General features: G+C 46.2%; 1 protein-coding gene across 2 annotated transcripts in view; it reads right to left on the bottom strand.

The window, feature by feature from the left end:
* LOC146808977 (sialic acid-binding Ig-like lectin 14) overlaps window positions 1–27,813 on the bottom strand; it is a 305,142-nt gene that overhangs the window by 48,876 nt on the left and 228,453 nt on the right. The window lies entirely within an intron of this gene.

Here is a 27,813-nt window from a genome sequence, read left to right as displayed (position 1 = left end):
GTACATTCATAATGAATGAATGAAAGGAGTTTTTGTAAAGCGCGATGGCTACCCTGAGGCGTCCCAGCGCTAAATAGACCTGCGTATGCGTAAAGGATAGCGGAACCTAGTCTGTAGTGGGAAACAGCAGCGTTTTTAGCCCCTTTCGGAAAGAAAGATGGTTAGATTCTGAACGTAGATGGAGAGGAAGAGAGTTCCAGAGTTTTGATGAGTTGTAAGAGAACAGTCGGCCGCCAGCTCTGGTTCTCTTAATTTTAGGCACCGTGGTCAAAAACAAGGAAGCTGACCTGAGATGTCAGGTGGGAAGGTGGGGGGAGAGCAGGGAATTATTTATGGTGGCACCAGTTTTCCAAAATGCGCGATGAGCAATGCATAGGCTCTTGAAGGAAATTCTTTCCCTGATTGGAAGCCAGTGAAGTTTCCTTAGATCAGATTTTACTGATACATGGCAGGGAACCTGCAGGAGCATTCGTGCTGCACAGTTCTGAATGACCTGAAGCTTATTGATCGTGGCCTCGGGGGCCCCCAAATAGAGGGTATTTCCATAATCCAAACGAGAGAGTATGAGGCCTTGGGTCATAATTTGTCTGGCTTTCTACGGGAAGTCGGGATGCACCACAATATCCAACACATGCCCCACAGATGTAACATGCACTCCATCTGAATCACCCCAAAGGTAGCCAACATTTACAGGGTTGTATGTGTCCAGGCAACCTGCACTACAACTCCCAACAGGCCCCCTGTCCCACCCCTGAGTAGGATGGAGCCTTCCCTCCCACCCAGAAGCATGTGGCAGCCATTGTATAACAACAACCAAACTCACAGGTAGGTTGCAATCTTCACAGGGAGGGGAGTTTGGGGGTGGAAGTCCTGTACTACAACTCCCACCAGGCCCCCTTGTCTCACAGCTGAGCAAGATGGAGCACTCCCCCTCACCCAGAAGCATGTGCCAGCCAGTGCATTGCTCACCTTCACCTAACAGGTAGGTAGCCATCTTCACAGGGAGGGGTGTGGGTGGGTGGAAGGCCATCACTTCAACTCCCAACAGGCCCCCCTGTCCTACTCCTGAGCTGGATGTAGCACCCCACCACACCCAGAAGCATGTGGCAGCCATTGTATTGTTCACCTTCACCTAACAGGTAGGTAGCCATCATCACAGGTAGGGGTGTTTGGGGGTGGGAGGCCTGCACTACAACTCCCACCAGGCCCCCCTGCCCCACCCCTGAGCAGGATGTAGCACTCCACCACACCAAGAAGCATGTGGCAGCCATTGTATTACAACAACCAAACTCACAGGTAGGTAGCCATCTTCACAGGGAGGGCTGTTTGGGAGTGGGAGGCCTGCACTACAACTCCCAACAGGCACCCCTGTCCCACCCCTGAGCAGGATGGCGCACTCCCTCCCACCCAGATGCATGTGTCAGCCATTGCATTGTTCACCGTCATCTAACAGGTAGGTTGCCATCTTCCCAGGGAGGGCTGTTTGGGGGTGGCAGGCCCGCACAACAACTCCCACCAGGCCCCACTGTGCCACCCCTGAACAGAATGGAGCACTCACTCCCACCCAGATGCATGTGTCAGCCATTGCATTGTTCACCTTCAAACTAACAGGTAGGTAGCCACCTTATGCGCTCTTGTCCCACCCCTGAGCAGCATGGAGCACTCCAACACAGATTCCACCCAAATGTGAAAACAGAACAGGTAAGTAGGTAGTACATGCATCCAGCCATTCCTCTCAAAAAGCATGGCGCCATATGAAAACACCAGCCCTCTCATCATACAAAAACACACACAGATCATTTTGCCACTTACAGTGTGTAGACAGCTAAGCAAATGTAACTGTCACAGCACCCAAAGTGTGACACACCACACCAATTCACATGTAGAATAAAGTCTGTGCACAATCATGCACAGCACTGAATGCCATGTGTAAGTGCCATGGGGTCAGAGCAGCAAGGACCATAAGAAAACAAAGAAAGCATGGTCGGTGGTACAAATTGAGATTTGCACATGACATGACATGACAAAGGTATGCATGAGACAACAATGGCCAGTTCATGCTCAGATGTAATGTCTGCCAGGCAGAGAAATCGACTAAGAGGCTTCACATAAATTCTTTGTTGCGCTAGTCGTTAGATGGCAACATGTCCCTGTATTCACAAAATATGCACGTGGCGGATGGTATGTTTTGACACGTCACACCATGGCCAAGTATGTTATGTTATGTTATGTTATGTTGTAGCGACTTGTATAGCGCGCGATTACCAAATAGGTATCCTAGCGCTGTCCACTACTCCCTAATCCAGATAGGCAAAACTAATTACCAAACCGCCAGGTCCATTTCCCATCTGCCCCACAGGTGACCAAGAACTGACTGCAAAGGACAACACCAGCAACCTGCAGAGCAAGTCTCCCCCCCCCCCCCCCTCCCCCGGAACATTGACTCTCTGATGTTGGCTCCCGGGATTCAGAGATGGAGGAGCTCGACGCCGGCCCATCTGGTGAGCCAGGGCACAACAGGTCCCAGGACCACATTGTCCCCCCACCAAATCTGCAGCAACTCCAACTTATCCGCAGACCCCTGCTGTAAAGGCCTGTGCGTCCTCCACCACTACCACCACCACCATTGCTGCCTGCAACACTCTCCCTGTCCCAGAGGATGACCACCCCACACAATTAACTCATGATGGCAGGGAGAGGATGCGGGTGCCTACAGTGATGAGGCAACAGGTCCGTGGCAGCAGTGCAGGTGGGAGGGCAATGTTAAGTCAAAGACAACTGGACCCTGGGACCAAAGCCCTGCACAACATCAACAGAGTCCTTGGGGCCTATGAACAGGCCCAGGGACGAAGGGACCGGGCTGGGGAAGATTCATGCGAGCTCCTCCTGCTGATGAGGTCCATGGACTCCCGCATAGGCCAAATTGTGGACCTCTTAGGCCAGCTAGTGGCGGTACTGAGGGACAGGCCTGTACCACAAACAACACCTCCACCTCCCTCTGGTGGATCGCAGGATGACAGTTCAACATCTTCCCCTGCAGCCACAGAAAGGGATGAGTCCTCAGACCCCACTGGCCCTGCAGCAGAGGCCCCCCTGCCAAACGACGAAGGGGCGTCCCAAGAAATCCATGGGAGTATCCTGTGGCAAAGCACCTGACAAACGCCAGTCACGGAGCCAGCCATGGTGGCAATACTCTTCGATACTGCATTGACTGTTTTGGACTGTCCTTACCCACACTGCCATGTGAATGGCAACTGTCGGTTGGACTGGTTCACCACAATAATGTGTGACTACTCGATTGTCTCATGTACCATAACTGACAACTCACTGCTTCACTAATCACCTCAATGTAAATATCCACCCCCTCACCTGTCACCATTGTAAATAAATACTCTTTACACACGTTGTTGTTTCTGCTCCATATTTATTCCAGGATGTGCGGTCTTCACCATGATTACAATGTACCTGGAGTATAGAATGTATGTAGGCAAGGAGAGGCTGAAGGGACCTAGGAAAACACAACAGAACAATATTCACTAGTCAGGGGTTGGCATCACAAACATCACACAACACTTCCCATCAAGCTACTCCATCATGCACACATCACAATGAGCAACGGTGCCGACATAAACATCCTGTAGATGTGCAGAACTACCCTGTCCCAGAAATATTGTCAGCCACCACTGAGTCAACAACCGACTGCAGTCACAAACCTGACATACACCTTGCCAACAACAGCGACTTCATCAGACAATGGTTCCATTGTACATTGTCACTCACCTTCAAGTGAAGAAGCGGTAGATGAGCTTTTGACGCAGGTCAACACCTTCCTCCTTTCCACTATCCTCGTCACTGGACACGGGTTGGTTTGCAGGTGGGGGCCTTGGCTGCTCATAAGCATCCAGGAGCAGGGGGATATACTTGCGCAAGGCCAGGTTGTGGAGCATGCAGCATGCAACTACAATCTGACACACCTTCCTGGGCGAGTACATCAGTTCACCTCCGGTCACATCCAGGCAGCGAAACCGTGACTTCAGGAGGCCGAAAGTACGCTCCACCAAACGACGTGTCCTCCCATGGGCATCATTGTAGCGGACTTCAGCTGGTGTCTTGGGATTCCGCAGTGGGCTCAGCAACCAAGGATGGTTGGGATATGCAGAGTCACCTAGGTGTGAGAAACACAGAGAAACCATGTAATGTTACTGTGGCAGAGGACAGCATGTCACACACACAGCACCCTACTTGACTCTGCATACTCACCCACAATCCATGCACGCTCAGGAAGCAGATTAGCCATCAGCTGTGGTACAATGTTATTACGCATGATGAATGAGTCATGGGCTGAGCCTGGAAATTTGGCACACACGTGCGAGATGATCATATCCGCCTGGCACACCACTTGCACATTTATGGAGTGGAAATGTTTACGAGTCCTGTAGATGTGCTCACGCGCCTGTGGTGGAACAAGCCCAACATGTGTGCAATGAATGGCACTGACAACATGGGGGATGTGCCCAAGGGCATGAAAATCTGCCATAACACCCGCCAATTAAATCCTCCTGGGGAAATGGAAATATCTGTCCTTGTAGATCATCATAGCGGACAGGACATCCCTTAGCACCATGCTGAACATAGGTTGTGACATCCCACCTCCACTGGACACCGTTTGCTGGAATGATCTAGTAGCAAAAAAATGCAGGACCGCCACCATCTTAGAAGTTGCGGTGAAAGCAGTTGATTAGATTCTGCGAGGATGCAGGTTGGCCTCGAAATTAGCATATAGGTCCTGTAGGGTGGTTCTTTCCAGATAGAATTTCCGTATGACCTCCTCATTCTCCATGTCTGCCAGCACTGTGAAGGGACGATGCAAATTTGGTCTCCTCCTAGGTGAGATGAAAGGGGACACCTGTCAATGCAATCCATCATGAAATGTGTACAACAGTTTACGTTTTGACTGACACAACGCCAACAATGACTGTCATCACAGTTGAGCTCACAGCACACCTTACATGTAGGGACACCTTCAGCTACACTACTCATACACTTGATGACTTTTCAAACAGCAAGTACCTCCAAAACAATATCTGACTATGAGAATGCCCAGAGGGATATGGCCACATCTTGCATGAGCAGCCCTAAGAGTATTTCATACAGTATATGTTTAAAACTGCAACACTACTGTCTCATACCTAGCTGCAGTGTTGAGAAAGAAACAATAGCAAACTAGAATAAAAATGCCACTAGTTACCAGGTGTTTGTCAAGACGTGATTAAACCTTCAATTCAACACATAAATGCAGAAAAACATATTTAGTTGTTTAAGATCATTTATTTGTTATTAATACAAAAGAGAATAGAATATATATATATACAAAAATTATGATTCTTTCCAGAAATATGGAAGTAGTAGACAACAATTCAAAAATTTGATATACCAGTCATATACTAAAAAAATATAATAATAATACGGTCAATGTAAAGATTGATGTGAGTAAAGCGGTAGATGGAGACTACGCGCGTTTCGGCAAAGCTACCTTCATCAGGAGTCCGTCTATTGCATATTAGCTATATGGGGCTGTTGCGGGGTAGCAGGAACAGAGTCGACAACCAGGCCAGAATGGTGTAAAGACTGTTTTATTTTGTACAATGTTTTCTTTTGGCGTGCTGCCCGTCGCGATGCTGCAGAAGAGGAGGAACCTGGTTTGGTCTTTCTTGGTGACTCCAGAGTGAGAGGAAGTGGTAGTAGTTCCTCCGCTGTAAAATCCGTGGAGGTTCAGCACCTCAGGGGGGGTTCCGGAGTGGTCGATATAGAGGAAGAAAACAAAAGAAAACAAGAAACCAAGGATTAGGACATTTGTCCTGTATTGTTGTCAACAGGGGCCGAGAGTGAAGGAAACCGAGTGCTCAAGTGCTCTTAGCTCTCCAGTACGTGCAAGCGGGCTTTGTGCTCAGTGAAGGTAGGGTGAGTGTCGGACCGTGCGTCCTATACAACACTAGCTCGGTACGGGTGCTCAGAGCGTAGGCGGCGTCTTTCTTCCCACCCAGCCCGCTACTTTTCCACGTACCTGTTCGAGCCACGCTCCTCCCGTGGGAACGTGGCGGGGCGGCTCGAAGAGACGTTGGCCTCCTGGCTTGATGTGGTCGTCTCTGCTCGGCTCTGCTCACGGTTCGTCGCTCTCTCCTCTTCTCCAGTCCTCTTCCCGAATCTTAGCACTCCTCCACTCCACCTCTCCTTCCGCCTCCAGGGAAACGCCGTCCGTCTTCTTCCGGGATTCAGCTGTCTTTATCCCACCCACCGTGACGTCAGCAGGGGGCGGGGTTTCGTCGGATTGGAAGGCCGAATTAAAGGAACCCCGTTCCGATTCTTGTGTCCAGTCCTGTGAAGGATATGAGTACCACTCGTCCGTTGTGTACAGTACTGCTGGCCGCTGCAGGGGATACAAGTTCGCCTTGTGAGCATGGGTTCCATGGACTTGTGTCAGCCTCGGTTGCTTTCTCTTCCCCGTCACAGGGGCATAAATTGATACACTGTATTGTTATGTATTTAATTATTGACCAACTTTGCCAGGTGTGTGTATATATACAACTACACGTTTTAACGATAGTAACAAAGAATACATGATCACTTTATTTGTTTGCTAACTTTTTTTCTGTATCAATTTATGCCTCATATAGCTAATATGCAATAGACTGTCTCCTGATGAAGGCAGCTTTGCCGAAACGCGCGTAGTCTCTATCTACCGCTTTGCTCACATCAATCTTTACATTGACCGTATTATTATTATATTTTTTTAGTATATGACTGGTATATCAAATTTTTGAATTGTTGTCTACTACTTCCATATTTCTGGAAAGAATCATCATTTTTGTATATATATATATATTCTATTCTCTTTTGTATTAATAACAAATAAATGATCTTAAACAACTAAATATGTTTTTCTGCATTTATGTGTTGAATTGAAGGTTTAATCACGTGTTGACAAACACCTGGTAACTAGTGGCATTTTTATTCTAGTTTGCTATTGTTTCTTTCTCAACATTGTTATAGTCCCTGCGTATAGCAAACTTATTGATCATGTAGGGGTCCCCTATTTTCAAAACTTCATACCTAGCTGCAGTACATGCCACACCTTCAGGCGTAAGTCAAACAGGGCACACATCAACCACACAATGAGCACAGTCTGTGCGAAAAAAATAAAATGTGTACATGAGCTAGGAGAAGTAGACAGTAAAATCAGCACATTGTTCAGTAAGACAATCATCAATGTGAGTTGATCAGCACTTTCACACATTGACATGTGTACCCATTTAGGGTCCATAACAACACTGTTCTGAGGGCATGCCCAGTAATATCACAAGTGACAGGTGTGGAAGTAACTGCCAATGTTCAAAGGCATAAACACAAATATGGCATGTGTAGTACACAATCATGTGCAATTAATCATGTGGCCACTGTGAACTGTTAATAACTGCCCATTGGCTATTGACACAGCATGATGTGTCCATAGGTGCTGTCAAACTGCTCCGCCACCCAAATCACAGTCATTCATAGCAATGAATGGCACATAAATAGCGATAGCTACAGCCTGGCCCCAGCGGTGTGTCACCACCAATGCCCAAAACACAATCGCGGTACTGATAGGCATATGAGTATTGCCAAATGGCACTTGACATGCTCTGCCACCCAAATCACGGTCACTCATAGCAATGTATGGCACACAAATCGCGGTAGCTACCACCTGGCCCCAGCGGTGTGTCACCACCAATGCCCAAAACACAATCGCGGTACTGATGGGCATATGAGAATTGCCAAATGGCGCTTGGCATGCTCCGCCACCCAAATCACGGTCACTCATAGCAATGTATGGCACACAAATCGCCGTAGCTACCGCGTGACCTCAGCGGTGTGTCACCACCAATGCCCAAAACACATTTGCCATACTGATAGGCATATGAGTATTGCCAAATGGCGCTTGGCATGCTCCACCACCCAAATCACGGTCACTCATAGCAATGTATGGCACACAAATCGCGGTAGCTACCGCCTGGCCCCAGCGGTGTGTCAGCACCAATGCCCAAAACACAATCACAGTACTGATAGGCATATGAGTATTGCCAAATGGCACTTGGCATGCTCTGCCACCCAAATCACGGTCACTCATAGCAATGTATGGCACACAAATTGCAGTAGCTACCGCCTGGCCCCAGCGGTGTGTCACCACCAATGCCCAAAACACAATTGCGGTACTGATAGGCATATGAGTATTGCCAAATGGCACTTGGCATGCTCCGCCACCCAAATCACAGTCACTCATACCAATGTATGGCAGCCATATCGTGACGGCTACCGCCTGGCCCCTGCGGTGTGTCACCGCCATGGCCCATGCCCTCATAGCCAATGGGGAACCGCAATCGCGGTAGCCTAATGCCATTTCGAAAATCGCGGTAGGCGTGCTCCACCACCGCGGAGCCGGTCATTGGATGCATTTGAAAAAGGCTGACCTGGAACACCAATTGCAGCAACGTAGAACCACTGAAACTACCCCAGGGGGCTATATATGTGTGGGGAAGAGCCTCACATTTCACAACTCACAGAGCCTGCTGCCTGCCACCCCTCAACACCAACTGCCGCTGCTGCTGTCTCCAGGGCCTGCTGCCTGCCACCCCTCAATACCATCTGCTGCTGCTGCTGTCTCCAGGGCCTGCTGCCTGCCACCCCTCAACACCAACTGCTTCTGCTGCTGTCTCCAGAGCCTGCTGCCTGCCACCACTCAACACCAACTGCTGCTGCTGCTGTCTCCAGGGCCTGCTGCCTGCCACCCTCGACACCAACTGTTGCTGCTGCTGTCTCTTGGCCACAGTGATGGCAAGTACTGAGAAGATCCGGACCAGTCCCTTCACCACCGAGGAGCTGGAGGTCCTGGTGAACGAGGTGCTCACACAGTATCCAAGGCTATATGGTGCCCCAAATGTCGTGGTAAGTCTTCAACAGTGTGAGTGAAAGTGCAGGGGGCACACATGAATCTGAGCTGCTGAAGTATGTGCCTGAGAGTGTGGGGTTTTGTCATGCACTTCCTAGCATGCTTTCTGCAGGGGAAAGGGGTGTGTAGCCTATTTCACACGTTTCCCTGCCTGGACATCAAGATTGGAGGGACATGTATTGTCTTGTCAGCCATACAGTGACGCAGCAAGTTGGTAATGCAGGAGTCAGGACAGTGATTGCTTGTGTGAATGGCTGTGTGGGTCCCTGATGTCCTTCTCAGTGTGAGCCCACCTGGCCTCCACAGTCACCGCCAAATCTGACAAGGACACATCACTTAATGTACAGAGTGTAACATGTGTGTTTATTTTGGGATTCTCCATCAATGAGCCATCTCAGCCCTGAAGATTGCACACAACAGGCCTTGTGAGAAGGGTGTGGGTTTGTGAGATCATGTCCCTCAATGTGACATCCATGACACAGTGAGCCATTCACAGGGCAAGGACATTGAGTGCTGCGCAGTGTTGGGCACAGTGAGTCTCCCCAAACATGAATTGATGTGTAATGTATGTCTTGCTCAAACTAAAAATGGACAGTACATATGGGCAGACTACACATGGCTTTCTGTGCTGGCATCCTGCATGTGTATGAGATGGGCAGGTACTGTGTCCACCCTCACATCTGCATGCATTTACGTGTGATTCTCCCATGTTGATGTTCCATGTGAGATGCATTCTTGTCTCTGTTAGACATATCTGTGGATTTGGGATGAGTCAGTATCATGCTCGTGTACTGAGAGATATTGGTACATAACACTGTGTCACTGATTTTTCCCCCTCTTGTCTCCCATGCCTGCAGCTCAAAGTACACCAGCGTAAGGCCGTGTGGATGGCCATTGCATGCAAGGTGCGGGCTCTGGGTATCTCCAACCGACAGCGCACCCACTGTCACAAGAGGTGGGATGACATCTGCTAGCTGAGCAAGAACGTGGCGGAGATGACGCTGGGGCTGCTCAGGTTGGCGCGGCGGAGCATGACACCACTAATGGCCCGCATCTTGGCCGTGACACAACCTGAGCTGGATGCACATTTGAAGAAGCATCAGCAGCAAGCTAGGGGTGAGTCCTCTTGGAAGGGTGACTTTGGCTGTGAGTGGCTGCATGTGTTCACAGCCTGGGTCAGCGCTAGGCTATGTGATGTTGGTAGTGTGATGCAGTGGCTTGTAAGTGGCATCTGTGTTGGGTGCAGCTGTCATGCATTTGCTCTACCTGTACTTCCTGATCTAATTTGAGTGATGAGCATTGACATTGCATTCTGAGTTGTGGGCTTCAGATATCGTCTGCATTGGGGTAGTCTGGGAAATCCCATGGAAGGGAACAGCATAGTGCCTTATCTGAGTGTGCTTTCATCAATGCGTGCATTGCCTGGCCTCAGAATTGTGAGGCTTAGACATCTGACGCTAATGTGCAACAGTAGTTTTGCCACGAAGTACAACATGGTGGATGGCATATGCTCATGGCCATTGTGGACTGTTATGTTGTAGTCTGTATCTGTGTTGTCCCCTTCTGCTCCATCGAGATATGACAGTGGCAACATGTCGTGGGGTACATCATTGCCCACATCAGGGCCCTATGTGTGCTCAGAGCTATTTGTGTGTCTGGTTGAACGGAGCCACAGGCAGGATATTGTGCTGTGTGGTCATCACATGGCTTACTTATGTCTGGATTGCTTGTTGACATGATAAAATCGAGTTAGAAATTGAATGTGCACAATGTTATTGCACAGGGTGGTGTGCAACATAGAGATTTCATCATCTACAGTGATGCTTTGCTTGCATACGATTGTTATGTTGATGCCAAGAAACTGACCCTACATCTCTCTCTCATGCAGCATTTCCTGTGGGCATGGAAGGACAGGGTACGGACATCAGTGGTGAGGTATCAAGCACAACAGCTACACACAAGCACAGTGACACAGATGTGACCAGTGCCTCGGAGGGGGACAGGAGTCGGCTTGAGGAATCACAGCCAGAGACGCAAATCTCAAAGCCACCTGATGCCAGCGGTGATGTATCCATGTTGGCAGGCACAGGGAACGGGGACTCTGCCTCCTCTTTCACCCCACCGCGTACAGTGCCCACCCTCCCATCTACTTCCACAGTTGCTGCCCGTGTTTGCACCAGTAAGAAGGGAAGAGTGTCCTTCACCCCAGGCACCGCTGCCCCTGCCCCTGTCCCCCCTGCTGCCATCAGTGCTGAGTCTGTGGACCTTTTGCGTGAGCTGTGTGTGGGCCAGACATCTGACAATAGTGACCACACACCACAGACATCAAGGGCAAGATACAGCACATGCAGCACACTGCAGCAGCAGCCCAATCGGTCCAGGGTGCAGACACCATCCTCACAGAAAACTAAAGCCACCCCTGAGCGCAAAGACAAAAGTCCGTCAGGCAACAGCAAGGGCCACAAAGCCAAGAAGCAGGCCTCAGGGTCACATGTCTCAGAGGCATCCCCAGCCAAGGAATCTCCTGTCCCAAAAGTGTCTCTTAAAGACAAGCAGACAGTTTCCGTACCCGCAGAAAAGGTGGTGCCTGCTAAGAGTACATATAAGAAGAGCTCCAAGGCAAATTCACCCTCAACCCCCATCCAAAGCCCTGTGAAGCAGGGAAAGGAGGGCACTGTAAGGGGTACACCTGGTAAACAGGGGATGGAGAGGCAAAGGCAAGGCCAGGCCAAGCGTACAGCTAGATCCAGCATGTCCCCAGAGGGAGGGCCAGCGTCTGCACCTGATGCAGCTTTGGTGGTGAGTGTGCCTTTTGTGTCAACACAACTTTCCATTAATCCCAAGGCAAGTAAGCCTTTTCGAGTCCCCAAGAAGTGGAAAGGCACTCCTCCACAATCTCCCACCCATACTGTGTCTCACGGCAGCATGACTCCACCTCCACGTGCCACTACACCACCTGGTCCAAGCAGCCCTCCAGCTTCCCAAAACACTGATGCCTCTACCTCAGCTGGGCCTCTCATTCCCCGGTCCAGTCTTCCAACTGTCCCTGACACACAGCCACCTCCCAGTCCGACTGACAGCCAAGTCTTAGTGGTAGTCAGCCTCACACACCTGTCTCGCCCACAGCGATGCCTGTACTGCCCATTGTTACCCCCTGACTGTGTTGCTGACCATGGCAGGGTACAGTCGCCATATATCAAAAAAAGGGGGAAGGAGAGGTTTTTAAAGGTTAGGTTCACCCTCCAATTGTATACATAAATAGATAAATAGCCTGAATCTTCAGGTTATGAGAACCTCACCTAGGGGTGTCAGGAAGGCACTTGTTTCCCGAAAGAACACCCAAGGAAAAGAAAGGGGCAGAACAATTCCTTTCTTGAGTCCCCTCACTCACCAGGGTTTCCCCACGGTGACATGCTTCATCATTGGGGTCCTCTCAGTCCTCTACGGGCTGAGGCGTGCTGCGACTTGCGGATTACGTAGGAGCACTGAACAAGACTATGTGTGGTGCAGGTGTAGTGGTATGGAGTGGTTTAAAGTGAATTAAAATAATCAACTAGTGGGCCAAATATATTTTATTCTTGCTCCTAGCTAATTGGTTAAAAAAGTGGGTAATATGCTAGAATAAACTACTTTAATGGGTAAGTGTACCTAGCATATGGTCGACTAGTTTCGAGCTTCCCTAGCTCTTCCTCAGGACTACACTGGGACCAGCCCAGTGCAAGTACCACTCCTAGAAGACCTGATTTGGTGCAAAAAAAAGTGAAAAAACACACAAACGCTGCGCCTAATAAGCATGCGTTAAGAAAAATACATACGTAATGTACGTCTAGTGAAAATCTGTAGGATGAAAAACAGACGTTAAGGGAGAAAAGGCAGAATATGCTTATTGTTATAGGGTAAAAATGGTGGTTACAGTATACACCTGTGTCGCAATACTCAATAGTCACGTATTCTTATAGTGCCACTATGTTGCTCTCCAGACAGTACATCTTTCATGCTGGCGTCTAGGTATATCGTGAATAAAAGTGTTCGTGAATGCACGAAGTGCACATTTAATAAAACACACAAAAAACAAAAAACATGCGTCTGACAAGACAAACTACACACAGGACTGACAGTAGTACGATAATACATACATGTTAAAAGGCAAAACTGTGCCTCATGATCGACTGAGGGGGGGTGGACACTCGTACACCTAGAATAAAGGTACAGGAGATATGGTAAAATGGCTGGAGCGCCGTCTTGTTGGTAGACCTAGCACGAGTGAGAAAAAAGTACGATGGGAATCCATCTCAGTTAATGATGGAAACGGGGCTTCACGCCGCGATGGAGTTACTCACTTGTACTCTTCAAGCCACCCACCGGAAACACCTACTGGAGACCTGCCTCGCCGACCGCATACTGTGTGGTTGCGAGCCGGGTGCCGAAATATCTACCTGGGTGGGGGTTTGAAAGAAAGGAAGGACTTGCCGATTGCGGTCCTCTTTCGTGGCCGCCATCTTGGAGCAGGCATAATATTTAATGAAAAAGGAAGGATGGAGAGAGTGACCTCCATAATTAACAGAGAGTAGGGAGGCACTTATCCTCGGCTACAAAAATACACAAGATAAACAAAATAACGGAATAGGCTAGAGGAGCCATTGGGCGTTGTGTCTCTAAATTTAGAGCAAAGAAAAAGAAAATAGTTTGGCCATCTTAGATAGGGGAGAGAGTATCTGACAGTACCATACTTACTTAAAAGTGAGTATTCGTCTAAAATGTTGCATTTAGTTAGGGGAAAGAGTATCTGACAGTACCATACTTTCTTTCAAGTGGGTAATCTTCCTAAATATTGCATTTAGTTGAAAAACACCATCGGGTGACCCATTTGGTACTTCCATCAGTGGTTATTAAACCCAAATTATATGTGAAACTTGGGAAACATATGGAAAAAATTGAGAAAATTAGAAAAAGTCATCTGCGTTATAGTGAAGAGTATTGTGTCATATGAAGGGGGCACATACTCTAAAGGGTATTTGCACATCTCTTATCCCAGGGAAACATAGCCAGCTTCATTTTTACTATTATTCACTATGTTCGAGGGACGAATGTGTTCTGAGTTACACATAGCCACATGGGTGTAGCCATTAGTCAAACAATTGCTGGAGAGAAAAACTTAGTTTGAGGTGAAATGGCCCCATGGTATATCATCATTCAGGCCGAGGTCATCTGATCGCAGTTTAAACACCCAACGTTGTTCTTTCTCATGAAGATTTTTTTCGCTGTTGGGATAGTTGCTGACATGTTCAAGGATGACCCAACTGAAGTCATTTGGCGTGTGTTGTTGTTCCAAAAAATGTGTCGTCATTTTGGTATTGTTATGTTTACATCTGAAATTACTGCGGTGTTCAACCATTCTCGTGTTCACTTTCCTTGTGGTCATCCCCACATAATGGAGATTACACACGCAAGTAATGAGGTATACTACCCCGGTAGTATTGCAATTCGTGAATGATCGCAGATTCCACGTCACGCCATTGTTGCAGCTGACAATCTTAGTTGCAGTGGTTAGGTGACATACGCTGCAGTTGCCACACGGGTACTGACCCTCTGGGAGTGGGTGGAGTAGGCGTACTGGACCTACAGTCTTTGTTGGGTTAGGTCTGGTATGTACCAAATAGTTCTTTAGATTTTTCGCTTTTTTATGACTGAACATAGGTTGTTGCAAGTTTAAACCTCCACTATTCAGGATTCGCCAATGTTTTTTAATTATCTTGGTCACTTGATCTGATGCGGTATTGAAAGTTGTGATGCAGATTTGTCGTTTGTCTTTTTTGTCAGCTATTCTTTCAAGTTTTGGTTCAAGCAGAGCGTGACGGTTATTGTTGGATGCTCGTTTTTGTGCTTTGGACACAAGATGTAGTGGGTAATGCCGTTGTACCAATTTTTTTGATAGATCTTGGGCTTGCCTTTTGTAATCTTCTCTTGTGGTGCAGTTGCGTCTTAGACGCAAAAATTGCCCGAAGGGGAGATTATCTTTTAGGCTCCTCAGGTGGAAACTTTCGTACACCAAAAGGCAGTTCCTTGCCGTGGGTTTAAAATGTGTAGTCGTGATCAGGCGGCCCTCGTGTGCTGATATGTTAAGGTCAAGAAAAACCAACTTGGATCTACTCATGGTGAAGGTGAATTTTAAAAAAGGATCTTGTTGGTTAAGCCAATGGAAAAAACATTCAAAACCTGTCTCGTCGCCTTCCCAAATGAGGAACACATCGTCGATATATCTCTTCCATAACTTGATCTTATGAATGTGTGGGTTGTTGTTATGGAGGATCTTGTGTCGTTCCAAATGATGTACGTAGAGCCCTGCCAGGCTCGGCGCAAAGGTGCTTCCCATGCTCGTACCGTGGGTTTGTTTGTACAATGAGTCATTGAATTGAAAGAAATTTTCGGTTAGAGCTAGGCGGCAGCATTCTAGAACCACGTGTCTGGGTGTGTGGTAAGCCCAATTGTTTTCAAAAAGTACTTCCTCAAGAATATCCAGTGTGTCCTTGTGTGGTAAACTGGTGTACAAGCTTTCCACATCAAGGCTAATTAGGATGCTGGTTGTGGGGTTGAAATCTAGATTTTGAATCAGACACAGAACAGCTTTCGTGTCTTGTAAATATGTGTCAGTCGCTTGGACTAAGGGTCTTAGAAAGGCGTCGGCAAATTTAGACAAAGGTTCCAAAATAGAACCAATCCCTGATACTATGGGTCTGCCAGGTGGTTTGACCATAGACTTATGTATCTTAGGGATGGTATAGAAGTAAGGAATGACTGGCGTCTTGTTTTCTAGAAAGTCTGCTTCTTTCTTACTTATCCAGTCATTAATAAGAGATTCTTCGACCAAGTTCGCAATCTCTATCCTCAGCCGTTCAGTAGGGTTAGTTGGTATAGCTAGGTAGTTCCTTCTGTCGTCCAACAATCTGAGACACTCAGTTTGGTAATCAGATGTGTTTTGTAGGACTATAGCTCCCCCTTTATCGGCTGGTTTGATCGTGATAGTTTTGTCATTAGAGAGTTGGTGAATCGCCTCTTGTTCAATTCTACTCGTATTATGAAAAACTCTTATAGATTTCGCGTCCAACTCCCTAATTTCCTTCATTACCGCTTTTTCAAATGCTAGTAACTCAATAGGGAGGGTATTAGGTGGTGGTGTGAAGTTTGATTTTTTGTGTAGTCCTGTGTCCGTCTTAGATGTGAGGTCTTGTTCTTTGTCTTTGAAAAATACTTCCAACTTGATTCTGCATATGAATTCTTACAATTTGCAAATCAGTTTGAATTTGTCCAAAGTTGCTGTAGGTACAAAACCTAAGCCTTTCTCCAACACATTTTTCTGAATCAGTGTCAAGGATTGGTTGGATAGGTTGACTATCAGGCTAGGTTGTTGCTCGTTGAGGGCAAATTCGGTGGGCCCATGCTCCGTGTGTGACTCCTCACTGATTCCAGTGGTTGAGCCCATTGTACTTGCTGACCACGTCTGTTTTTTCCTCTTGGGGGATCCTTTCCTCTTCCTAAAAAAGACTGGTTTTGTTCTTGGTTCTGAGGTTCCCAATAAGGGTAGGGTTGTGGAGGGTATGGTTGCTGAAATGGTGGAGGTCCATAAAAGAATTGTGGAGGTGGAGGCCCATAAGGTGGGGCGTTATGGAATGGGGACCAACCAAACCTTGCTCCACCTCTTTTCCTAGGACGCCCTCCTCTTGGTCGTCTGTTTCGGTTTGTGGAGATGTAATTACCACCAGGATCTGAAAAATCAGAGCCTGTATCTGAGCCATCGCTGTCAGTATTGTAACCAGGGTTGCGGTTAGATGGGGTATAGTCATCTCTCGCATAGGGGTACATTTTCTCTTGTGAAAAATTCTTTTGGTCTTTTTTTAGTTTGATGTACTTGGCATCTTTCAAGCCAATTTCAAATTCAGCCATGCTTTTGTTAAGTTCTTCCAATCGTTTTTTTAACTCAGCTGTAGTTTGATAGGTTTTTAGACGAATCTCAAGATCATGGATTCCGATTTTCATTTCTTCAGACAAACGTGTAGCTGTTTTAATAATTAGCACTAACCAATCTCTGGTGCAGTGCCATGATATTAGAGACCAGTCTTTCTTGAAGAGTTTATCATTTTGAAAGATGAAGGGTTCATTTCTGACTATTAGTCCGCGCGGTGCAATGTTGGCTCTCACGTACTCAGTCATCATGATCCCATGTATTAGTGTTTTTATCTGTTCACGTTTCAATTCTGTTAGTTCGTCCCAGCATTGACTTGCTTCGGTGGTATCTCTGGTACTGGTCCCGGCTAGAGGTAGCATAGACGCTATGATTCTGTCTACCTCTTCTTGTGAGTAGGTGAGGCCTGTAACTTCAGCCATGGTTGTGAACCGTGTAAGTTTGGTGTGTAGTGTTGGATGTCAGACTAGGATTCTGTAATAAAGATTACGATTCCCTCAGCTACGCGCTGTAATGAACATATATCAAAAAAAGGGGTAAGGAGAGGTTTTTAAAGGTTAGGTTCACCCTCCAATTGTATACATAAATAGATAAATAGCCTGAATCTTCAGGTTATGAGAACCTAACCTAGGGGTGTCAGGAAGGCACTTGTTTCCCGAAAGAACACCCAAGGAAAAGAAAGGGGCAGAACAATTCCTTTCTTGAGTCCCCTCACTCACCAGGGTTTCCCCACGGTGACATGCTTCATCATTGGGGTCCTCTCAGTCCTCTACGGGCTGAGGCGTGCTGCGACTTGCGGATTACATAGGAGCACTGAACAAGACTATGTGTGGTGCAGGTGTAGTGGTATGGAGTGGTTTAAAGTGAATTAAAATAATCAACTAGTGGGCCAAATATATTTTATTCTTGCTCCTAGCTAATTGGTTAAAAAAGTGGGTAATGTGCTAGAATAAACTACTTTAATGGGTAAGTGTACCTAGCATATGGTCGACTAGTTTCGAGCTTCCCTAGCTCTTCCTCAGGACTACACTGGGACCAGCCCAGTGCAAGTACCACTCCTAGAAGACCTGATTTGGTGCAAAAATAAGTGAAAAAACACACAAACGCTACGCCTAATAAGCATGCGTTAAGAAAAATACATACGTAATGTACGTCTAGTGAAAATCTGTAGGATGAAAAACAGACGTTAAGGGAGAAAAGGCAGAATATGCTTATTGTTATAGGGTAAAAATGGTGGTTACACTATACACCTGTGTCGCAATACTCAAAAGTCACCAAAAGAATTTTTCACAAGAGAAAATGTACCCCTATACGAGAGATGACTATACCCCATCTAACCGCAACCCTAGTTACAATACTGACAGCGATGGCTCAGATACAGGCTCTGATTTTTCAGATCCTGGTGGTAATTACATCTCCACAAACCGAAACAGACGACCAAGAGGAGGGCGTCCTAGGAACAGAGGTGGAGCAAGGTTTGGTTGGTCCCCATTCCATAACGCCCCACCTTATGGGCCTCCACCCCCACAATTCTTTTATGGACCTCCACCATTTCAGCAACCATACCCTCCACAACCCTACCCTTATTGGGAACCTCAGAACCAAGAACAAAACCAGTCTTTTTTAGGAAGAGGAAAGAATCCCCCAAGAGGAAAAAACAGACGTGGTCAGCAAGTACAATGGGCTCAACCACTGGAATCAGTGAGGAGTCACACACGGAGCATGGGCCCACCGAATTTGCCCTCAACGAGCAACAACCTAGCCTGATAGTCAACCTATCCAACCAATCCTTGACACCGATTCAGAAAAATGTGTTGGAGAAATGCTTAGGTTTTGTACCTACAGCAACTTTGGACAAATTCAAACTGATCTGCGAATTGAAAGAATTCATACGCAGAATCAAGTTGGAAGTATTTTTCAAAGACAAAGAACAAGACCTCACATCTAAGACGGACACAGGACTACACAAAAAATCAAACTTCACACCACCACCTAATACCCTCCCTATTGAGTTACTAGCATTTGAAAAAGCGGTAATGAATGAAATTAGGGAGTTGGACGCGAAATCTATAAGAGTTTTTCATAATACGAGTAGAATTGAACAAGAGGCGATTCACCAACTCTCTAATGACAAAACTATCACGATCAAACCAGCCGATAAAGGGGGAGCTATAGTCCTACAAAACACATCTGATTACCAAACTGAGTGTCTCAGATTGTTGGACGACAGAAGGAACTACCTAGCTATACCAACTAACCCTACTGAACGGCTGAGGATAGAGATTGCGAACTTGGTCGAAGAATCTCTTATTAATGACTGGATAAGTAAGAAAGAAGCAGACTTTCTAGAAAACAAGACACCAGTCATTCCTTACTTCTATACCATCCCTAAGATACATAAGTCTATGGTCAAACCACCTAGCAGACCCATAGTATCAGGGATTGGTTCTATTTTGGAACCTTTGTCTAAATTTGCCGACGCCTTTCTAAGACCCTTAGTCCAAGCGACTGACACATATTTACAAGACACGAAAGCTGTTCTGTGTCTGATTCAAAATCTAGATTTCAACCCCACAACCAGCATCCTAATTAGCCTTGATGTGGAAAGCTTGTACACCAGTTTACCACACAAGGACACACTGGATATTCTTGAGGAAGTACTTTTTGAAAACAATTGGGCTTACCACACACCCAGACACGTGGTTCTAGAATGCTGCCGCCTAGCTCTAACCGAAAATTTCTTTCAATTCAATGACTCATTGTACAAACAAACCCACGGTACGAGCATGGGAAGCACCTTTGCGCCGAGCCTGGCAGGGCTCTACGTACATCATTTGGAACGACACAAGATCCTCCATAACAACAACCCACACATTCATAAGATCAAGTTATTGAAGAGATATATCGACGATGTGTTCCTCATTTGGGAAGGCGACGAGACAGGTTTTGAATGTTTTTTCCATTGGCTTAACCAACAAGATCCTTTTTTTAAATTCACCTTCACCATGAGTAGATCCAAGTTGGTTTTTCTTGACCTTAACATATCAGCACACGAGGGCCGCCTGATCACGACTACACATTTTAAACCCATGGCAAGGAACTGCCTTTTGGTGTACGAAAGTTTCCACCCGAGGAGCCTAAAAGATAATCTCCCCTTCGGGCAATTTTTGCGTCTAAGACGCAACTGCACCACAAGAGAAGATTACAAAAGGCAAGCCCAAGATCTATCAAAAAAATTGGTACAACGGCATTACCCACTACATCTTGTGTCCAAAGCACAAAAACGAGCATCCAACAATAACCATGACGCTCTGCTTGAACCAAAACCTGAAAGAATAGCTGACAAAAAAGACAAACGACAAATCTGCATCACAACTTTCAATACCGCATCAGATCAAGTGACCAAGATAATTAAAAAACATTGGCGAATCCTGAATAGTGGAGGTTTAAACTTGCAACAACCTATGTTCAGTCATAAAAAAGCGAAAAATCTAAAGAACTATTTGGTACATACCAGACCTAACCCAACAAGGACTGTAGGTCCAGTACGCCTACTCCACCCACTCCCAGAGGGTCACTACCCGTGTGGCAACTGCAGCGTATGTCACCTAACCACTGCAACTAAGATTGTCAGCTGCAACAATCGCGTGACGTGGAATCTGCGATCATTCACGAATTGCAATACTACCGGGGTAGTATACCTCATTACTTGCGTGTGTAATCTCCATTATGTGGGGATGACCACAAGGAAAGTGAACACAAGAATGGTTGAACACCGCAGTAATTTCAGATGTAAACATAACAATACCAAAATGACGACACTTTTTTTGGAACAACAACACACGCCAAATTACTTCAGTTGGGTCATTCTTGAACATGTCAGCAACTATCCCAACAGCGAAAAAAATCTTCATGAGAAAGAACAACGTTGGGTGTTTAAACTGCGATCAGATGACCTCGGCCTGAATGATGATATACCATGGGGCCATTTCACCTCAAACTAAGTTTTTCTCTCCAGCAATTGTTTGACTAATGGCTACACCCATGTGGCTATGTGTAACTCAGAACACATTCGTCCCTCGAACATAGTGAATAATAGTAAAAATGAAGCTGGCTATGTTTCCCTGGGTTAAGAGATGTGCAAATACCCTTTAGAGTATGTGCCCCCTTCATATGACACAATACTCTTCACTATAACGCAGATGACTTTTTCTAATTTTCTCAATTTTTTCCATATGTTTCCCAAGTTTCACATATAATTTGGGTTTAATAACCACTGATGGAAGTACCAAATGGGTCACCCGATGGTGTTTTTCAACTAAATGCAATATTTAGGAAGATTACCCACTTGAAAGAAAGTATGGTACTGTCAGATACTCTTTCCCCTAACTAAATGCAACATTTTAGACGAATACTCACTTTTAAGTAAGTATGGTACTGTCAGATACTCTCTCCCCTATCTAAGATGGCCAAACTATTTTCTTTTTCTTCGCTCTAAATTTAGAGACACAACGCCCAATGGCTCCTCTAGCCTATTCCGTTATTTTGTTTATCTTGTGTATTTTTGTAGCCGAGGATAAGTGCCTCCCTACTCTCTGTTAATTATGGAGGTCACTCTCTCCATCCTTCCTTTTTCATTAAATATTATGCCTGCTCCAAGATGGCGGCCACGAAAGAGGACCGCAATCGGCAAGTCCTTCCTTTCTTTCAAACCCCCACCCAGGTAGATATTTCGGCACCCGGCTCGCAACCACACAGTATGCGGTCGGCGAGGCAGGTCTCCAGTAGGTGTTTCCGGTGGGTGGCTTGAAGAGTACAAGTGAGTAACTCCATCGCGGCGTGAAGCCCCGTTTCCATCATTAACTGAGATGGATTCCCATCGTACTTTTTTCTCACTCGTGCTAGGTCTACCAACAAGACGGCGCTCCAGCCATTTTACCATATCGCCTGTACCTTTATTCTAGGTGTACGAGTGTCCACCCCCCCTCAGTCGATCATGAGGCACAGTTTTGCCTTTTAACATGTATGTATTATCGTACTACTGTCAGTCCTGTGTGTAGTTTGTCTTGTCAGACGTATGTTTTTTGTTTTTTGTGTGTTTTATTAAATGTGCACTTCGTGCATTCACGAACACTTTTATTCACGATATACCTAGACGCCAGCATGAAAGATGTACTGTCTGGAGAGCAACATAGTGGCACTATAAGAATACGTGACTATTGAGTATTGCGACACAGGTGTATAGTGTAACCACCATTTTTACCCTATAACAATAAGCATATTCTGCCTTTTCTCCCTTAACGTCTGTTTTTCATCCTACAGATTTTCACTAGACGTACATTACGTATGTATTTTTCTTAACGCATGCTTATTAGGCGCAGCGTTTGTGTGTTTTTTCACTTATTTTTGCACCAAATCAGGTCTTCTAGGAGTGGTACTTGCACTGGGCTGGTCCCAGTGTAGTCCTGAGGAAGAGCTAGGGAAGCTCGAAACTAGTCGACCATATGCTAGGTACACTTACCCATTAAAGTAGTTTATTCTAGCATATTACCCACTTTTTTAACCAATTAGCTAGGAGCAAGAATAAAATATATTTGGCCCACTAGTTGATTATTTTAATTCACTTTAAACCACTCCATACCACTACACCTGCACCACACATAGTCTTGTTCAGTGCTCCTACGTAATCCGCAAGTCGCAGCACGCCTCAGCCCGTAGAGGACTGAGAGGACCCCAATGATGAAGCATGTCACCGTGGGGAAACCCTGGTGAGTGAGGGGACTCAAGAAAGGAATTGTTCTGCCCCTTTCTTTTCCTTGGATGTTCTTTCGGGAAACAAGTGCCTTCCTGACACCCCTAGGTTAGGTTCTCATAACCTGAAGATTCAGGCTATTTATCTATTTAAGGGTACAGTCGCCCACATTGCCTGTGCAGCTATTCATGGACTTACTCTGTACTTTGTGCTGGCCACTGGCCTTGTTGTTCACTGCTGTTTGCCCCTTGCCTGTGCAGCTTCTCATGTAACTACTCTGCACATGGGACTGGCCATTGGCCTTGTTGTTCACTGCAGTTTGCCCCTTGCCTGTGCAGCTTCTCATGGACTTACTCTGCACTTTGTGCTAGCCACTGGCCTTGTTGTTCACTGATGTTTGCCCCTTGCTGTGCAGCTTCTCATGTAACTACTTTGCACATTGGACTGGCCACTGGCCTTGTTCACTGCTGTTTGCCCCTTGCCCGTGCAGCTTCTCATGGACTTACTCTGCACCTTGGACTGGCCACTGGCCTTGTTGTTCACTGCTGTTTGCCCCTTGCCTGTGCAGCTTCTCATTGACTTACTCTGCCCATTGGACTGGCCACTGGCCTTGTTGTTCACTGCTGTTTGCCCCTTGCCTGTTCAGCTTCTCATGGACTTACTCTGCACCTTGGACTGGCCTTGCTGTTCACTGCTGTTTGCCCCTTGCCTGTGCAGCTTCTCATGGACTTACTCTGCACTTTGTGCTGGCCACTAGCCTTGTTGTTCACTGCTGTTTGCCCCTTGCCTGTGCAGCTTCTCATGTAACTACTCTGCACATTGTGCTGACCACTGGCCTTGCTCTTGTCTAATATTAGTGCCTATCTGTGCAATATGTGAATAATGACAGTTGCTCCTGTTGTCTGGTTTGTCAGTGTCCTTACTGATTAAAGTGTTTTATGTGTGGGTATGTTGTACTGTGACACATGCTCTGTATGCCACTTCAACATTGCCAATGGCTTGTCTCACTTTTTCTAGTTTTTACAGGGGTGACAGGGACTTCAGTTCTTCCTGACTCTGATGCTTGTGGGTACAATGATGGTGGTTTAGATGAAATGCTGTTATCATTATCATACTTTGTTCATGTTAGCTATATTGTACACATGTCAGGTTTGGAGGCACTGCCAGTAGAGAGTGGGATTATATCCACAGGATTGCAGGCAGGCTGGCCAGGAAAATCATGTATGTGTGATCTTACTTTGTGTGTGCCCAGCAGTGTTGGTTTATGGTCATCTTGTGATGGGCAGTCATCCTAGTCACATGGGTTACTTTCAATGTGTGCACTTGGGTGTTTAAGAAGTGTGCAGTGTGAAGGGGGTGACTTTGTCAGGAGTGTTGATGTGTGTGTGCCCCTGCAATGTCATCTCCACACATGTGTCACCCAGGAGTAGAGTGCCTGTTTGTCTGATGGTTCAGCACTGTGATTGTGATTGTGTGCACATGTGTGAGTTGTATGTTGTGCACTGTGCAGTGTGTTGGTGTGTCCTTGCAGTTCTGGCTGACTCCTACATGTTGTTTTTGGCAATGGTGAGTATGCAGAGTATGTGAATGGCAATTCAGTGTTGTGTTTTGTTGATCAGCCATGTGTCTTGATACTGTTTGTGGTCACTGTACAGACCTGCTCAGCCACACTGACATTGTGGGTGTGTTTTCTCATGCATTGCTATCACATGGGGCTTTATTGCTTCCAGAATGGCATGTGGTGTGTGGTGTCATACCATCCCCTATCTGTGCTTCAGATGCCTACCGATTTTCAGTCTGCACTCCATCTATTTGCGTATGGTACACTCGTGCCATGTCCACTACTGACGTACACAACACCTCACTTTCATGTCAGCTGTCCCCTTGGGTTGCCTGTGTGTGTGCCTCCCCATCACGCCATTTGTAATAATGTGCTTTGTGGTGAAGATCTGTGCACAGGAGCAATTTGCCACTCAGGACATTTTCCCAATTGGTTATCTGTGATTTTCTTGCACTGTTTTGCAGTCATGGTTGCTCATATGCAGTTCAACTGTTTGTGCTGCACAGTCCTCTGGTAATGTTGTTTCCACTTTGGGGTCCCAGACTTGGACATCTGTGGGTGTTGGGTTAGCTGTATGTGTGTTTGCTGAGGTACTGCTTCACTTACTGAGTATGATGCTGTCTATGTGCTTTTTTTATTGTTGTAGTGGGTGTTCATGTTGTGTCACTCATATCTGTGTGAAACTGGTATGTTTGGTGTGCACACATGCAGTGCTGTGTATGTATGTTGCCTTGTCCTTGCCTGGTGTGCATCCCCTGATGTCCTACTGTGTTTGCAATGTGATTTATTGGCTTGTGCATCTGTTGTGTGTTTGATGTGGCTGTGTGCAGTGTTTGGGCTGTGTTGTCTCTTGCAGATGACAGATGCTCTGTGTGTGGTGTTCTATTTGCATGTCAGTGTGTGTGCTTTGTTGGTGTGGTGTGTTTCATTCAGTTGTGTGTTGCCAGTGTGCTGTGACTTACTTGTGTGTCTGTCACATGAACTTAGGTCTATTCTACTGCCTGGGCTTGTGTTAGGTGCGTCATTGGTGTTTTCTCCTCTCATATTTGAGCTGTCTCTTGTCATTCTTGTGCATGTGCAGGCATGTGGTATACTATGACACCATGTTGACTTGATGGGTGGTGTGGTATGTCTGTCTGTGTGTCATTGTGGACCCATTTCTCACAGTTTGTGTCCATGATTGTTTTGTGATGGTGCACTTCTTGTCTGTGTTGTGGTATGTTGCCTGTGCATTGTTCCTGACTGATGTTTGCCCCTTGACTGATGAGTTTGTGTACTCCTGTTCTGTCTGTGCTCCCACTGCCTTTCTACAGTTTTGCTGCACAGGCCATGTCTGGTCTTGTAGTGGTTCTGTGTGTGTTTTTGTTGAGTTATGTGTTTGGCTGTTGGTTTTGTGCAAACATTGGTTCAGGCATCACTGTGTGTGTGATGTTTGTGGATACCCGCAGGAAGTGTGATTGTTATTGGCACCCTTCTGTGTGTTTGACACTGGTGGTGTGTGCTGCAGGTATGATGGGGGTATGTGTGAAGATTCCTACTTGTGTTTGACAGTAATGGAGTGTTGCAATGGGCCCTGTGGGTGGTGCTGCTGACATACTGTTTTACCAAAAAGTACTCCCCACCACTAACTCAAAGATGAGATTGTGAGTTGTATTTGAACAAACCTAGAATTTTCAGATGTTAAGATCCCTAAATGAAGATGGAACTAAACACCACTACTCAGTGGGGAAGGAGGCAACTCCTTTTGTTTTATATTCCCTCACACACCCTAGTGGTGTCATGCTTCATCATCGGGACACCTCGACCCCTATAAGTCGAGGTGGGCTCGACCATATCTCAGGGAGCTCTTATGAAGATGTTTTTGGCCAGGGGGATAAAGATTAAAAGCCACAGCAGTTCCCAGTATCCCTTTTATTCTTGGAACTGTCAGTGGTGAAAATAAAATACAGTTTTAGGGTCAAATTGGGATATTATGGTCCTAAGACCCTATAGCCAACATGTTTCAGTCCTGCTGGGCCCCATAAAGGGTGCTGGACTTTCTTCAGGGCGGAAAAAATGCCCCCTGGATTGGGTTAGGCAGAAGAATTCCCTGCACTATTCGGGATGAGGGCGACTAACGCTCCTCATCATTTGTCATGGACTAATTAGTCTTGTATGTCACTCCATCTAGGTAGAGAAACAAGGAGACAAAAGAAAAAAGAAAAAAGGGGGGAAGAAAGAGACACCACATATAATTATATATGGAGTTCCAGGAAAGTTCATGTCTTCAGACGTGCGTTTCAACTCAATCAAGGTGAAGACAACAGACATTTCCGGGTGGTGGGTGAAAAAACACTCTGATTTTCTCACACGTTCATATTTGTGTATTGCCCGTTTTTTGTGGCGGCTGTGTGCCGCATCCTAACTCCTTTTATTCATAGGTGTAAGTCTATACATAATGTACTAACACCCGTGTAATCCTCTTGTGAAAAAACACTATAAAATGTGAAAAAATCGCCGTGGTTTTTTATACATATATATACATCTGTACATGTAACATGATCGCGTGATGACATGCTCACCATTCGCGCTCTTACATACGTATATACTTTCTCTCTCTCTCATACATGCATTCTTACCCCGTTTTTTGAGGGGTATCAACTCCAAGTGGAAGACTACCGTTAGTGGGGTAGCCCTGTAGTTAAACACTTCGTAATCGTAAGCGTAAGTATCATTAACCCCATGAGATGTGAATATCCCAGTTTGTCATGAAGGGATGGTCATCAAGTAAGCGTACACACAGAGAGACACACAAAAACATAAACAAAAGACAAAGTCTGTTTAGAGTCATGTTCGGTGCTGGATCCCGCGAGGGGACCAGCTCTCTCCTCATACCTTAGCGTTGTAGTCACTCAGCAGCATTTACTCACGCCATCAAGGGTCCTGCCCCTCGTGTCAACCTATTGGGTGGTGGTTCCACTGCTTGGGGTGCTGTTCCGTTTCTTTTGGACGCTTTTAACACACAATTCGCTATTGATTGTTGCCCCGCCTACTTCCGTATCCTGTCTCTGACTCTGTCGACTATCTTCGAGACTCATGGGAATTGGAGTTTCGGGCTTAGTGCGTGTCTGTTGATGCTTTCTTAAAGGGTTTTTTTTATTTTTCAAACAAAACTTTACCAATATACTGATGCGTGTTTACAGATTCTCAATATGTATATATATTTATATCTATTTCACACTGATACATCAGAGGCGATATAGCCGGCGCAATTACCGGTTACAAATACAGGCTATCAGTATAATTCCGTATGGATGAACTGTCTGACGAGAGTGTGTGATCTCGATATGTCTTAAACCACTTGGGTTTGAGAGTCTAGTTAAAAAATATATAGAGAATGTATCTCATGGGATACTCAAAGGAGACCGCCACCTGGTTCTCAGACGCCTGGCTCAAGAGGCTAGCTGTTGGATCAATACTTTAATTTCTTTCGGATATACCCACCGCGGAACGCAACCTATTTGTGTCGTTGGAGGGTCAAAAGCTATTGGTCTTAAAATAAAGAAAAATAGAGAAAA

The sequence above is a fragment of the Triturus cristatus genome, chromosome 7 (assembly GCF_964204655.1).
Source record: "Triturus cristatus chromosome 7, aTriCri1.1, whole genome shotgun sequence".
Classification (NCBI taxonomy): Eukaryota; Metazoa; Chordata; class Amphibia; order Caudata; family Salamandridae; genus Triturus; species Triturus cristatus.
This window is presented reverse-complemented; position numbering and strand designations above follow the sequence as displayed.